The following is a 12,462-nucleotide window of genomic DNA, read 5'->3' on the forward strand; positions in this document are numbered from 1 at the left end:
AAAAAAAAGCATGTTAGCTTTCTGGTTCATAAATTAAGAATGATACCAGCAGCCTTTCACTAAGGAAATATTCAGGAGGAAGACCTTATATTTTAAATGTCTTCAAATAATAATGAGACTGTAGCAGATTGCTACAGAGTTTGAGATCACACTGTACATTTTGTAATGATCATGCTTTATACACTAACTTGTATTAGTCATTCTTATTACCAATTTCACTCTTTTATTTATTATCTTATAACTTATAGGTCAACTTTCAGAGGTTTTGAAGAAGTGATTTCAACATAAGTGTTAGATTAAATTGTCATCTTAACTACGAAGCCAGTTACGTTGAAGATTTAACTAAATAAGGAAGGATCTTTGTTACCCACTTAGCAACAGGCGTGTTTTCAGAGACTTGATATTTCAAGTGGATTTCTAGGACATAAATGGATTGATTGCTCACTCACTCATTCCCTGTTGGTTGATGTAAAATACATTGAATGTTTGGGGATCAGAACATAACAATTATTATATGATGCTTCATTAAGTGTGAAGAAAGATGACATCCAAATAACCAACAAAAATATAAAGAACTACTCACCCAGGAGCTGCATCACTACCCACCCAGGAGCTGCAATCCAGACAACTACGAACTATCACCTGACACCAACAATGACAACAGAAATATCAGCACTCTCAAACACTGGCTAGTTACCATAAATGTGTAAAAACTCTGGGGAAAGTTATATGGTACCACCTCAAACAACTGGAAACAGAAATTCCACACCATCCAGCAATGCCTCTTTAGAAACTATGAGGCATAGCATACACAGACGTAGGCACACCTATGTTCATCACTGTTTATAACAGCAAGAAGAAGGAAACCACCTAAATGTCCACCCGTAAAAGAGGCAAGAATCTGGTACATACACCCAATGGAATACTATACATCTCTTAAAAATGATGACAAAATCATGAAGCACCTATGGTCGAGATGGACCAAAGGACCTTATGCTGAGTGAAAGTAGCCAATCACAAAAGGACAAAGTTTTGAAAGAGTAAAAAACAAGAAGGTAACTTTTCATATCAAATGGAAGAGACTTTGGACATTTGCCAAGCGGGCAGAGAGGGAAGGCGCGCAAAGAAAAATCAGTGGGTTAGACTCATGTTGAGGGTTGTTAACTTGGGCGAACTGGAAGATAGCAGCTCACAAGAAGGAGACGAGAAATCCAGGAGCAGGTGTAAGGTGAACTATTGGAGGGCTAGATTAATAAACAATTGATGATCTGAAATTTAAACCTTCACGTAACTTACAATAAAAAGTGTTGTATTGGTGGGGGGAGGGCGGCGTGGTAGTGAGTTATTTAATGAGGTTCTTCTAGATAAACTCTCTAGTTCCCATCAAACAACCTTTCCCTGCTGGGCATGGAAAGAAGGTAGCATTTCAGTCACCTCACAAGCATATGAAAGTTGGACATTGAATAAATAAGTCTGTAGAAGAATTGATACATTAGAACTATAGTAGCAGAGAAGAATATTCAAAGCACCACGGACTGCCAAAAGAACAAACAAATCTGTCTTGGAACAAGTATGATGACCGTGCTCCTTGGAGGGAAGGATGGCGAGACTTCGCCTTACATACTTTGGAAAGGGTGTCAGGAAAGACCTCCCCAGCGAATGGGATGGTGGTCAAGTAGAGGGACAGGGGAAAAGAAGAAAGTCCTGAAGGAGATGAATTAACACTGCAGCTGCAACAATGGGCTCACACAAAGGAACAATCGTGACTATGACTCAGACCCAGCAGTGCTTCCTTCTGTTATGTATAGCACCATGATTGGCCGAAGCTGAATTGATGGCACCTAATAGCAATCACTAATAAGAAGGAAAAGAAATGGACTTCAAACATATTGCAAAATAGAGCTAGAGTACATGTACTCATTCCTAAAATTGTCCCTTATACAATCAGGGTTACATTTCTGGAAAACATGATTGTAATATAACGGGGGGAAATGGTGGTCATTTATTCAACTAGATAGAAGTTAATGGTAAGAAAGAAAAGAAACTGGAAAAGAGGAATTTAAAAAAAGGAAGGGAATCCCTATCAGGAAAAGTATACCTTGCAATTTACATAAGTCGATCTATAAAAAACCAGCACATCGAACCTGTCAAAGTAAGGGCTAAAAATTCTAGTGTGTTCAACTAAAGGATATACCAGGAGGTACCCCCCCCTCTCCAAAAAAAAACCTGGATTTATTGTTTTCCCCAAAGCTATGAATTTAATTTTTTTTACAAAACAACCTTATACCTTCAAAGGACTCTCCCTTACACTTAATACATTTGTCCAATCTGCAGTTCCATTCTTGGCCATTTTTCAAACTCATCTATTTGGATGGCTGACAGCACCTCCCTCGTGTTTTGCTTCACCTCTTCTACATCCAAATTGCTGTCCTTTCATGTTTCTCTTCATTCGTGGAAACAAAAAGAAGTTGCACAGAGTGAGGTCAGGTCAGTCAGGTGCATGGGGCAAGACAGGCATGCTGCTTTTTTGCCAAAAACTGGTGCACTGAGATGGCTGCATGAGCAGATTCACTGTTGTGGTGGCAAAACCATTCTTCAGTCTGCCACAAATCAGGCCTCTTTTGTCACATAGTGTTACCCGATCTTTTCAGAACCTCTAAAGCAGTGGATCTCAATCCTCCTAATGCTGCGACCCTCATATGGTGATGATCCCCCAACCATAACATTATCTCTGTTGCTACTTCATAACTGTAATTGTGCTACTGTTATGAATCATCATGTAAATATCTGATATGCAGGATGTATCTTCATTGTTACAAATTGAACACAATTAAGCATAATTAAAGCATGGTGATTAATCACAAAACAATATGTAATTATATATTGTGAAATATTTATGTTTCCAAAGATCTTAGGCAACCCCTGTTAAAGGGTCATTCAACCCCCAAAGGGGTCACGACCCCCAGGTTGAGAACCACTGCTCTAAAACTTGATTAAGCCTGACCTGGTTAAATGAACTACAAACACACTACAGTAGACATTTTTGTCCATTTGGGAAATGGATGGATGCCCAAAATGAGGCTTGACATCAATCGACATTTCACTTTTTTGGAACAAGAAAACCACTCATACACTTGAGGTTTTTCTATACCACTGTCCTTGTAAGCTGTGTTCAACATGGTAACAGTTTGGTGGGCATTTCTCCCTGAGCAGAAAACAAAATTTCACAGCAGCATGCTGTTCTCTAAATCAACCATCACAGTAAACAAGGCTCAGGCAGAACTGCTTTTATGTAAAACTTCCTTCCCTGCGACCAGAAAGAACCTTCCCAGGGGACGCCTTGGGTGCTCTAACTCAGAGCTGGCCGCTCTAGGCTGCCTAGCGGGAAACGCATACAAGAAAGCTCGTCCCAGTGGGGCTCTTTTCCAGTTTTTCTCCGGTACACCCTCTCAGTGTCCCAGGCGTGGCAGGAGGTGCCTGAGGAGGCCTTGTCTACAGAGGCTGCAGCACTGCCCAGGTGCAGGATAGGGTGGTAGACCTTGAGACTTCGGCTGCTGTCCTTGATGACCTCATAAAATTCCCAAATTCTTCAAATTATCTCCTTCTGCATATATTTTGTTATAAAGTATGCCAAAAGTGCATTCATTCATCCCCTTAAATATGCCTGCGGACACAAACATCGATGGGCTCAGTGCAGTAGTGTCCCCTGGCAGCAGAACCAGCCGTTCAAGATATTTGTATATTTGCCTCTTGCTCTCCAGATTATAGACTCTTGGAGATGATGGAAAGCTGCAGCTTAATCAGATTGTTCCCCTCAGCATCTAGCAGAGTGCTCCACTCGCAGAAATTGCCCAATAAATATTTACTGAACTAAATTACCCTCAATTACATGGAAGAGGAAAGAAAGTCAGCAATGTGCTTTCCCTTGGCGTCTTCCAATGTTACGATCATCTGTCTGAGGTGGCTAAATCTTTCAAATTTTTGCTGAAAGTCTGAATTTAAATGGTTTTCAATGTAATGTGAAAATGTCTGTGTTAACTTACATCAAAATCCCATGTATATAAGGGACAAAAAGTGACCTCAAAGAGAGAGGAGATGATAAACTTCATGCATGAAAGTAAATAGAGTTCCAGTTCATACATACAGGGGCTTTTTCTAAACAAAACTTGTTTAGACGGATCTCTGTGACCAATGGATGGCCATTGACAAGCTCTCTTGGTATATCATTTGTCTTATTCTAATGAGGGTACCTTCAAAAAAGAGGATACCTATTTGTACCATAGAAAATAAGTAACCTTGAGGTCGGAGCTAATATCAAATTTGCCACCAAACTCAAGTGGGCCCTTTACAGATCACTGATGCTTGACAGCAAGTTCACAGAAACGATGTCCTGCATTAGGGAGTTCTTGGATGGAGCAACCGCTTTACGGGAGGTGAGGAAGACCTCAAATTCAAGATTTTAAAAAAAGTCAGCTCAAAAAGTAATGGTGGCTTTGAGAACTCCAAATAGGTTCTCAATCTTAATAGATTTTCTCAAAGGACACAGAGCAATCACTGGGCTTATTATGAAGAAGTCTGAAGGAAATGGAGGTGGGTTGGGGGCAGAACAATATTATTGAGGAAAAGGCTAAGGAAGTTGCGCTAAGGAATTGTTTTACATCGCAATACCTGTCCATTCTGTAAGGGTTCCCTACGAGAAATGACACCATCCACCCTTCAGCCCTGTTCTTGATCTTCAGGTTACTTTTTCCCCAAAACTTAAAAAAAAAAAAAAAATTGGAAAGGGGGCACAATTTGAGTCCCTTGGAAGAAGCATTCTGATGTAGTGTAAACCTGGCCCCTTCCAAGGACAGGCTAGAAAAACGAAAACATCCCCTCAGAAGGGCATGAGCCTAGATTGAAGATTTGTCAGAAGCGACTGCTTCGTATTTTAATACTTTGTATTAGTAGAGGTGTCTAAGATTTTTAGCAATACTTCTTAACTTACCTTCATACAGGCTAATTCATTCCCCAAGGGGCAGACACCTGCACTGAGTATCAAGCCCCATCAAAGTTCACTACCTTATTCTGAACACCCTATACCTAGCATCAGATTGCACAGCACAGTTGCAATAAGCAAACGATGCCCACCCCAGGATAATTCCCCGTTAGAGAGATTGAAGAACTATAAGGTTCTCTCCAACTGAGAGATCTCGCTCTCCAATAGAGATGGAATAACTAGGAAGTGCGTTCCCAAACTTGGGCAGGACAAACGAGAAGGTGAGCCTTCAGAGGAATGTGAAATGAATGGCGACTCCCGGGATGGTGTAAATGGTTGATGATGGGTGTGACATTTAAGCCACCGACAAATGACAAGGAAAAACAGCCTGGCAAGCAACGGCAGAAGATCATAGTCATGGAAACACCTGTGGAGGGCGGTTCTGCTCTGACATCTAGGGACCGCCATGACTTGGAATGAACTGGCAGACAGCTGGCTTAAAGCTTTGGGCAATGCAAAGTCTGTCATCAGGAAAAAGAATATGACCCAGGGGAGGATCACGGCCCTGCCAATGCCTTTGTGCTTTCAGAAAGGTAGAAAGTTAAAAGCAAACTTTAAAGCAGAAATAAAATTTTTAAAAAGGAGTTCAAAAATTAGATTATATGGTGTACGAGAGATGTCTAGGCATCAGAACAGTACTTTCTGATAAAGAAATGTATAAGAGTTAAAAATTCTTGCCAGCAATATGGAAGCTAACACACACACCACTGCAATAGTATGGTACCACGATCTGGGAAAAGTCAACTCATTGTTAGAAAGACAGGAATCTGAAGTTCGGCCCAAATTTTTTCTTAGTAATCCCCTAATGAGAATAATTTGACTCCCCCCCCACACACAAAATGGGTCTCTTAATCCTCTGATAAAGAAGCTTGTAAACCCTAATTATAGGTGATTAAATAAGGCCTAATTTCACAATGGGAAAATGAGAACATGGAATGGTAAAATATGGAAAGATGCAACACATGAGCAACTAAACCATCTCTCAGTCCTGATGCTGCAAATTGCTCTTCTCTCTAATAGTGGTAAATATATGTGTAACTGCGCCTTTGTTATTTCAACATTCTTCACATGTACAATTCCATAACATTTTGTTTATCAGCTTACGTTATTCAACTATAACCAGTATCCATATCAAAAATTTCCATCACCTTTAACAGAAGCTCAATGACCCCTAAAGAATGAATATCGGTTTTCTTCCCTCCAGCCTGCCACTGGTAAGCACTAAGAATGTATTTCTTTTCTTACATATCAAAGAGCAAACAAAGATGCTTACAAAATATAAGTAAAATACTAAAAGAACAAAATCAACTAAAATACATTCTTTGTCAATATAGGTATATTGTGTATATCTTAATGCTCCCCTTAATAAAACTCACTGCCAACTCATAGCAATCATATCACCCCTACAGGGCAAGGTAGAACCATCCCTGGTGAGTCAGCACGACTGTGACTGTACAGGAATAGAAAGCCCATCTTTCTCCTGAGGAATGGCTGATGGTTTCGACCTGCTGACCTTTCAGATCGCAGTCCAATTAATAACCATGATGTCACCAGGAATCCTCCTCCCTTTAATAGGAGTATATAAATTTAAATCATGTTGATATAGCATTTAGAATGGATTTGCATCTCAGGAAAAAAGATCAACTGGACAGAACAGCTTAATTACAAAGCAAAGCTTTACTTTTGGGCTATGCTCTAATGAATTCATCTCCATATCATAAGCAATTCAAGCTGGGTTTGTGGGGATGGGTAAGGCAATAATTGTAGTTGAACTCACAAACTGGAGAAAAATTAGACCTCATAAAACATGTAAAATTAAAATAAGTATGTATAAATTTAAAGCTAAATGTATATCAGTTGGATTATAGCTATAAAACGATGGTATCTTCTATCCTATTGAGAGGCCTTGGTGGCACCAGGGATCAAAAGTTGGGCTGCTAACTGCAAGGTGGGCAGTTCAAACCCACCTGTTGCTCTGCTGGAGAACGTTGGAGTTGTCTGCTCCTACCTACATGGACAGTCTCAGAAACCCTATGGAGCAGTTCTACTCTGTCCTACAGGTTTGCTATGAACTGCAACTGACACGGGGTCTACTACTGACCTTACAAACCAGTAAATTAATTTGCTTAAACATGCATGTGCTGAGTGAAATTTCTAAAAGCTTATATATAAAGCTACAATTATGGAAAATATTTTCAAGATGGTAGACATTCAGACTTTGGGGTCAGAGTTTCCAAGACTTCTGCAAGTGAAAAAGGAAAATAACAATCAAATTAATCCGTGAATTGAGCCCATACTGTTATGTCTCATACTGTCCTAAACATGCTGCTTTGATGATCACATTCACCCTCCAGGGCTTCACATTACGTCCAAATGCTTCAGTAATCGCCAGTGCTACAGGAGCTGTGTAGGAGTTGCAGAACTGCAAGGCCACTGAATCTGCCGCCTGCTCAAATGTGACAGCCACCTCTCCTATTGGAAGGCCTGTTGCTCTTCAAAGTCCTGCCAGCCATCCAAATTCCTGTCTAAAGCTCCTGAAACGCTTAGGAGGGAGGACTATGTTAATACTTTTGGAGACCAACATGATTGGCCAGACACAGGAAAGTGTACACATTCAAAGCAACGTGGCTAGTTGACATCTGCGAGTGAGGGACCAGCTGTCTGCTTCCTACATGGCCCCACACCTCGGTCACAGACCTGGATGAGATGCGGCTCCAATGCCCGTCGTTTATGATGACGACTTTGAGCCCCTTTGAAGCCCTATCATCTTCACGGTTAGTATTTCCACCATAACTGTCTCTGAAATCATCCACTCTACTGAAGAGGAAACTAGACACAAAGATAATATATAGCGGGACTAAATTACAGAACTATTAAATGGCAAAGTCTGAAGATGGACCGAGACAAACTTAATCTAGTGTGCATGCTCTTAACCACTACACTAAGCCGCCTCCTTTTAGAAAGCAAGAAACGTTTATGCTTTTACATACCTACTATGAAACAGTAAAGTAAAACCCATTTTGGTTCAGTTATGCCAGGTACTGAATTTACCAGGAGTAGCTATCTCTGATATGGCTTCTTGACAATTCATCTTATTATTTTCTATTGACGAAAATGTATTACACATATATGGAAATAAATGCAAGTAACAAAGCAGCTGGGCTTTGACAATGTCTAAGAAAGGTATTTCAGGTAACTATCTTTGTGGGCAATAGGCAGATGACGTCATCAGGAACAGTTCTTTTCCACCACCACCTCCGCCTCCATCATCTTCCTCACAAACGGCTTCTCGGGAACTATAGGTGCATAACTACAATGTCCAATTTCTGTACTAGGAAAGCAGCCCTGGTCCAGTTTACCCACCAGCATGCTCAAATACAAACCAATTTTTAAAATCATACCCTTTAAGCACACTCAGAGGCGCACAATGAAGCTCGTCCGTGATTCCTTTTGAAACCCCAAGTTGTACAGTTCTAAAGTTCCAGTGTACTTTCCTCTCACTTGAGAGAGAAAAACACAAAAGGAAAATTCCATCCGTACGTCAATGGCAACATGCATATACCGTATATACTCGAGCATAAGCTGACACGAATATCAAGCAAGGCACCTAATTTTACCACAAAACTGCATATAAAAATGTGCAAAAAACTTTACTTATACACGAGTATATATGGTATATGTATTTACATACAATATAAAGGAAAACTTCATTAATAATGGCTGACATAAGGCTAATTTCCGATGTGAAAAACAGACAACTCCCACTCTTTGCCTTCCGCATTCTGACACATGGCAGTTTCCCTGTCTGGTTGGATTTCTCCTAGTTAGGGCTCTCTCCTTCCAGTCTCTAACATACAGCAGACCAAAGCGAGCCTCTCTGCTGGCTTTCACAGCCCCCGATGAACTCAATAGTTCACTAAAATGACTCATAGAATTCACAGACACTATTGTCCACACTTAGTGTGAGCCATTTACGATATCCAGAGAGCACAGAAGGGAAGAGACGCATCAGGCAGTCGTGAAGAGGCCCAGGCAGCACAGCACAAGGCTTCCACTGTCCCCAGGGACATCCTCCACTCTTTCCCATGCATAGAAGCTCTATACAATCCAGAAAGGCTCAAAGAGAGCGTTCCCAATCCCAGCGTCCCGCTGGGGCCCATGCATATGCAAAGATGAACGAATGAACATACCAAATTGACTGTATCATGCCTGCTCCCTTCCTGAGACCTCCTGCCAGGAGGAGGCCTAAGTAGTTCCTACTCATTTACACAGGTTAAGTGTTACCTGGCAGTTTTAGAAAACAAAAGATACCTAGATAGCTCCAAAATTCCAAGTGCTATTTTCAGAAACCAGAGATGAAGCCACACGATGTTCCTTGACACTCAAGACAAATTTAAGAAGTCAAAATGACGATTTGAGGCGAGGCAATGGCTACAGATAATGTCTTACCCCATGGGTTTGCTTACCTCCAAAGAAGAAAATTAACAGCTCCTCTGTTCAGATGATCAGGAGCAGCAATCTTAAAAAGAAAGAAAGAAAGCCTGCTCAGTGTTACGGAGAAAACTAGCAGTTTCCAAAGTATGGTCTGAGGACCCCTTGGAACCTCTAGGACCCTTTCAGGGATCCATAGGGTCCAAAAACACTTTCATAGCAGCTCCACAATCTTGACGACCTTCTACATGCTCATTCTCTCAACAGCATGTGCCCAAGTTTCCCACAGGCTTCATAACATGGCAGAGTGCAAAATAGTAAAGGCAGGTAGTTATGAGTACCTGGTGGACATTCATTTCATTAAACTGATGTGAACAGATGTGCAAAAATGCAAAACAATACCATTCTGTTCCTAACATATTTTGCTGTTGTTTGGGAAAACAATATTTACATAACATGTTAGTATCTGTACTAACATAAAAAGTCATCTATTTTTTAAATATCTCAGTTTTAATTCCAATATGGTAAAACAGCAATGGATATAAGCCAAAGAATTCAAAACTCTTGGTGGTCAGTAATTTTTGAGAGAATATAGGCGAGTCTGAGGCCAAAAGGCTTGAGAATTGCTTCTCGGTATTAAATTCTTTTAAGCTGGTCAACTGTTAATAGTAGCAGTAATTATGGTAGTTATTAGCTTGTCAGCTTTGTCACCGAGTCAATTCCAGCACACAGCAACCCTATAAACAACTTCTGAGGCTGTAAATGTTTGCAGGACAGACTGCCTCACCTTTCTGCCATGGAACAGCTGATGGATTTTAACCACTGGCCTTAGGGTCAGCAATCCAATGTTTACCCAACAGAGATACTGGGGCTCCTTTGAGATGGAAAAGCAACCTGGGCAAGCCCAGGTTGAGTATCCTTAGAGCTATCCACTGCCATCAAGTCAATTTGACTCCTATAGACCCTATCAAACACAGTACAGCTCTCCTTTTGAGTTTCTGAGGCTGTGGATCTCCACAAAAGCAGAAAGTCTCGTCTTTATCCAATGAAGCATTGGTGGTTTTGAACTGCTGACCTTCTGTTTAGCAGCGCATCACATAATCCACTTATGCTACCAGAGAGCCTTAGGCACCATAAAGCATGATCTTCTACATTTAAAACGAAATTCAAGTTCTCACAGCATCATTAATTTTCAAAGTTTTAACTCATTTTTTTTCCTATGGAAGCTTTCAGTTCCTAAATGTTATTTATTTATTTTTCATGCTGGCATACAAAAGCATCAACTTCAACTTAGTCAATAAACTTTTTAACATCCTGCTAATGAAACACTGTGCTCTCTGACTGTATCTTATATTTATTTTCTCTTCTCTGGAAAAGATCCTTTAAATAAGGGTGCAATATCCCCCCGACACAATGAACACAACTCTACAAAAGCCACTTTTCCTTCCTCTGATCCAGCAAGCATCCTGTAAACAATCAAAGCCCCACTCCTGACTGGAGGCTTCTGTTTATTGACAGAAAGGAAACCACTACTTTTCCAAGTAAGGAGAGGTTTGCATGAGGCAAATAACTGTTGTCTTTTGTCTTGTTCTGGCTTCAGAGGGAAAATGGAGTGTTTGGGCGGGGCAGCGGCTCCTCAAGCCACAGGGCGTGGAGCTGGAAGGAGGAATGAAGGAGCACCCCCCCCCCCCAAGGGTTCTCCCTGTTCCCTGGGTCTCTATGCCAGAGGAAGCTGATCAGCTTTTCAACACTCTCTGTGGTTTTCTGGGTTGTTTTCACATTAGGTTTCAGGTTGTATCTCAGATGTATTAGGCATTGGGGTAACCCTCTTGAAATGTTTATATGTTTTCCTGTTTTCCAGTATATGAAGCCCAGGATGGAGGAACCTATAGAGACATCAAGTAGAACCATGGTTTCCGGAGTTGTACAGTGGGGGTGCATGGGGGCAGGGGGGTGGGGGTTGACGTTAAAGGGAGCTGATCTCAAGTTCAAAAAGGAAGAGAATGTGTTGAAACTGATTGTGGTAGCAATTTTACACTACTTCTTGATGTGATTGAACTATGGGATGATATGTTATTGGTATTAGATCCCAAGAAAATGGTTGTGGAAAATAATTTTTTAAAAAGAAAAGAAATGAGGCTCCTCACACTTCATAAGGAAGCTGTGTGTGTAAACCAAATTTGAAGGCAGTGGCAGATCTGGTCCTTTGTTCTTATCAGCAGTTTTATTGGTTTTTGCTTTTCTTTTTAGCGGTTTCTCAGACAAAGAGGGTTTTGAGAAAGTGAAAGTGATACAGGGGGAAATAGAGTCAGCCTGCTGTTTATCAATGCTCAAAAAGTGACATGACTTGAGATCTGGTCTGTGTAAGACTCGGTTTGCAGAAAACCCCATATGTAAAAGCCGCCACAACCACCCTGCCCCACTCCTTGCAGTAATATTCCCTTTAAAACTTAAGAATGCTCTAATTCAGCAAGTCTGGGCAAACAAAACCATCTGGGCTAGCAAGGTCCTTCAGATAAGGGATAGAGCCTGAGACTCTGAGGGAGGGACAGGATGTATCTGGTTTCTGTGATCCAGGCCTCCTGCGTCCCATTCCTGACGCCCTCTGATCACTGTACCAACCCAGTCACCAGTCCCTCAGCTGGCCACAGAGCAGAGGGGATGTAACTTGCTTGCCTTCCGCTGAATTTCTGAAGCAGTCTGAGAGGCTTCTTTCTATCAAGCACTAACAGAAACACACTCAGAACTTTTGAATCAACCTGGTCACTGTGCTTGACTAAGACAGTGACAGACGTCAGAACCTTTTCAGCAGTGCCATGGGGACCAAGGAGCTGGGACATGGCGGAGGCCTTCTGGTAAACTCAGAAATGTCATTTAGGGAATCTTCCTTGCTGGGGGCAGAGGGCAGGGGGGGAGGGGATCTCCTCCGATTGCCCTAAGTGGATGTCGGGAGACCTCCAGCAGTCATTGAAGGCCCTTTCGAAAGCTCCTGG

The 12,462-nt window shown here is 41.4% G+C and overlaps 1 protein-coding gene across 2 annotated transcripts in view; it reads right to left on the reverse strand.

Annotated features, from left to right (window-relative positions):
- SIPA1L2 (signal induced proliferation associated 1 like 2) overlaps positions 1-12,462 on the reverse strand; it is a 273,295-nt gene that overhangs the window by 203,618 nt on the left and 57,215 nt on the right. For both annotated transcript variants that reach the window (XM_075532082.1, XM_075532091.1), the window contains exon 2: positions 9,505-9,557. The gene's annotated coding sequence lies outside the window, so the exon portion shown is untranslated. The remainder of the gene's footprint in view (positions 1-9,504; positions 9,558-12,462) is intronic.

This window comes from Tenrec ecaudatus, chromosome 1 (assembly GCF_050624435.1).
Source record: "Tenrec ecaudatus isolate mTenEca1 chromosome 1, mTenEca1.hap1, whole genome shotgun sequence".
In the NCBI taxonomy this organism is placed as follows: domain Eukaryota; kingdom Metazoa; phylum Chordata; class Mammalia; order Afrosoricida; family Tenrecidae; genus Tenrec; species Tenrec ecaudatus.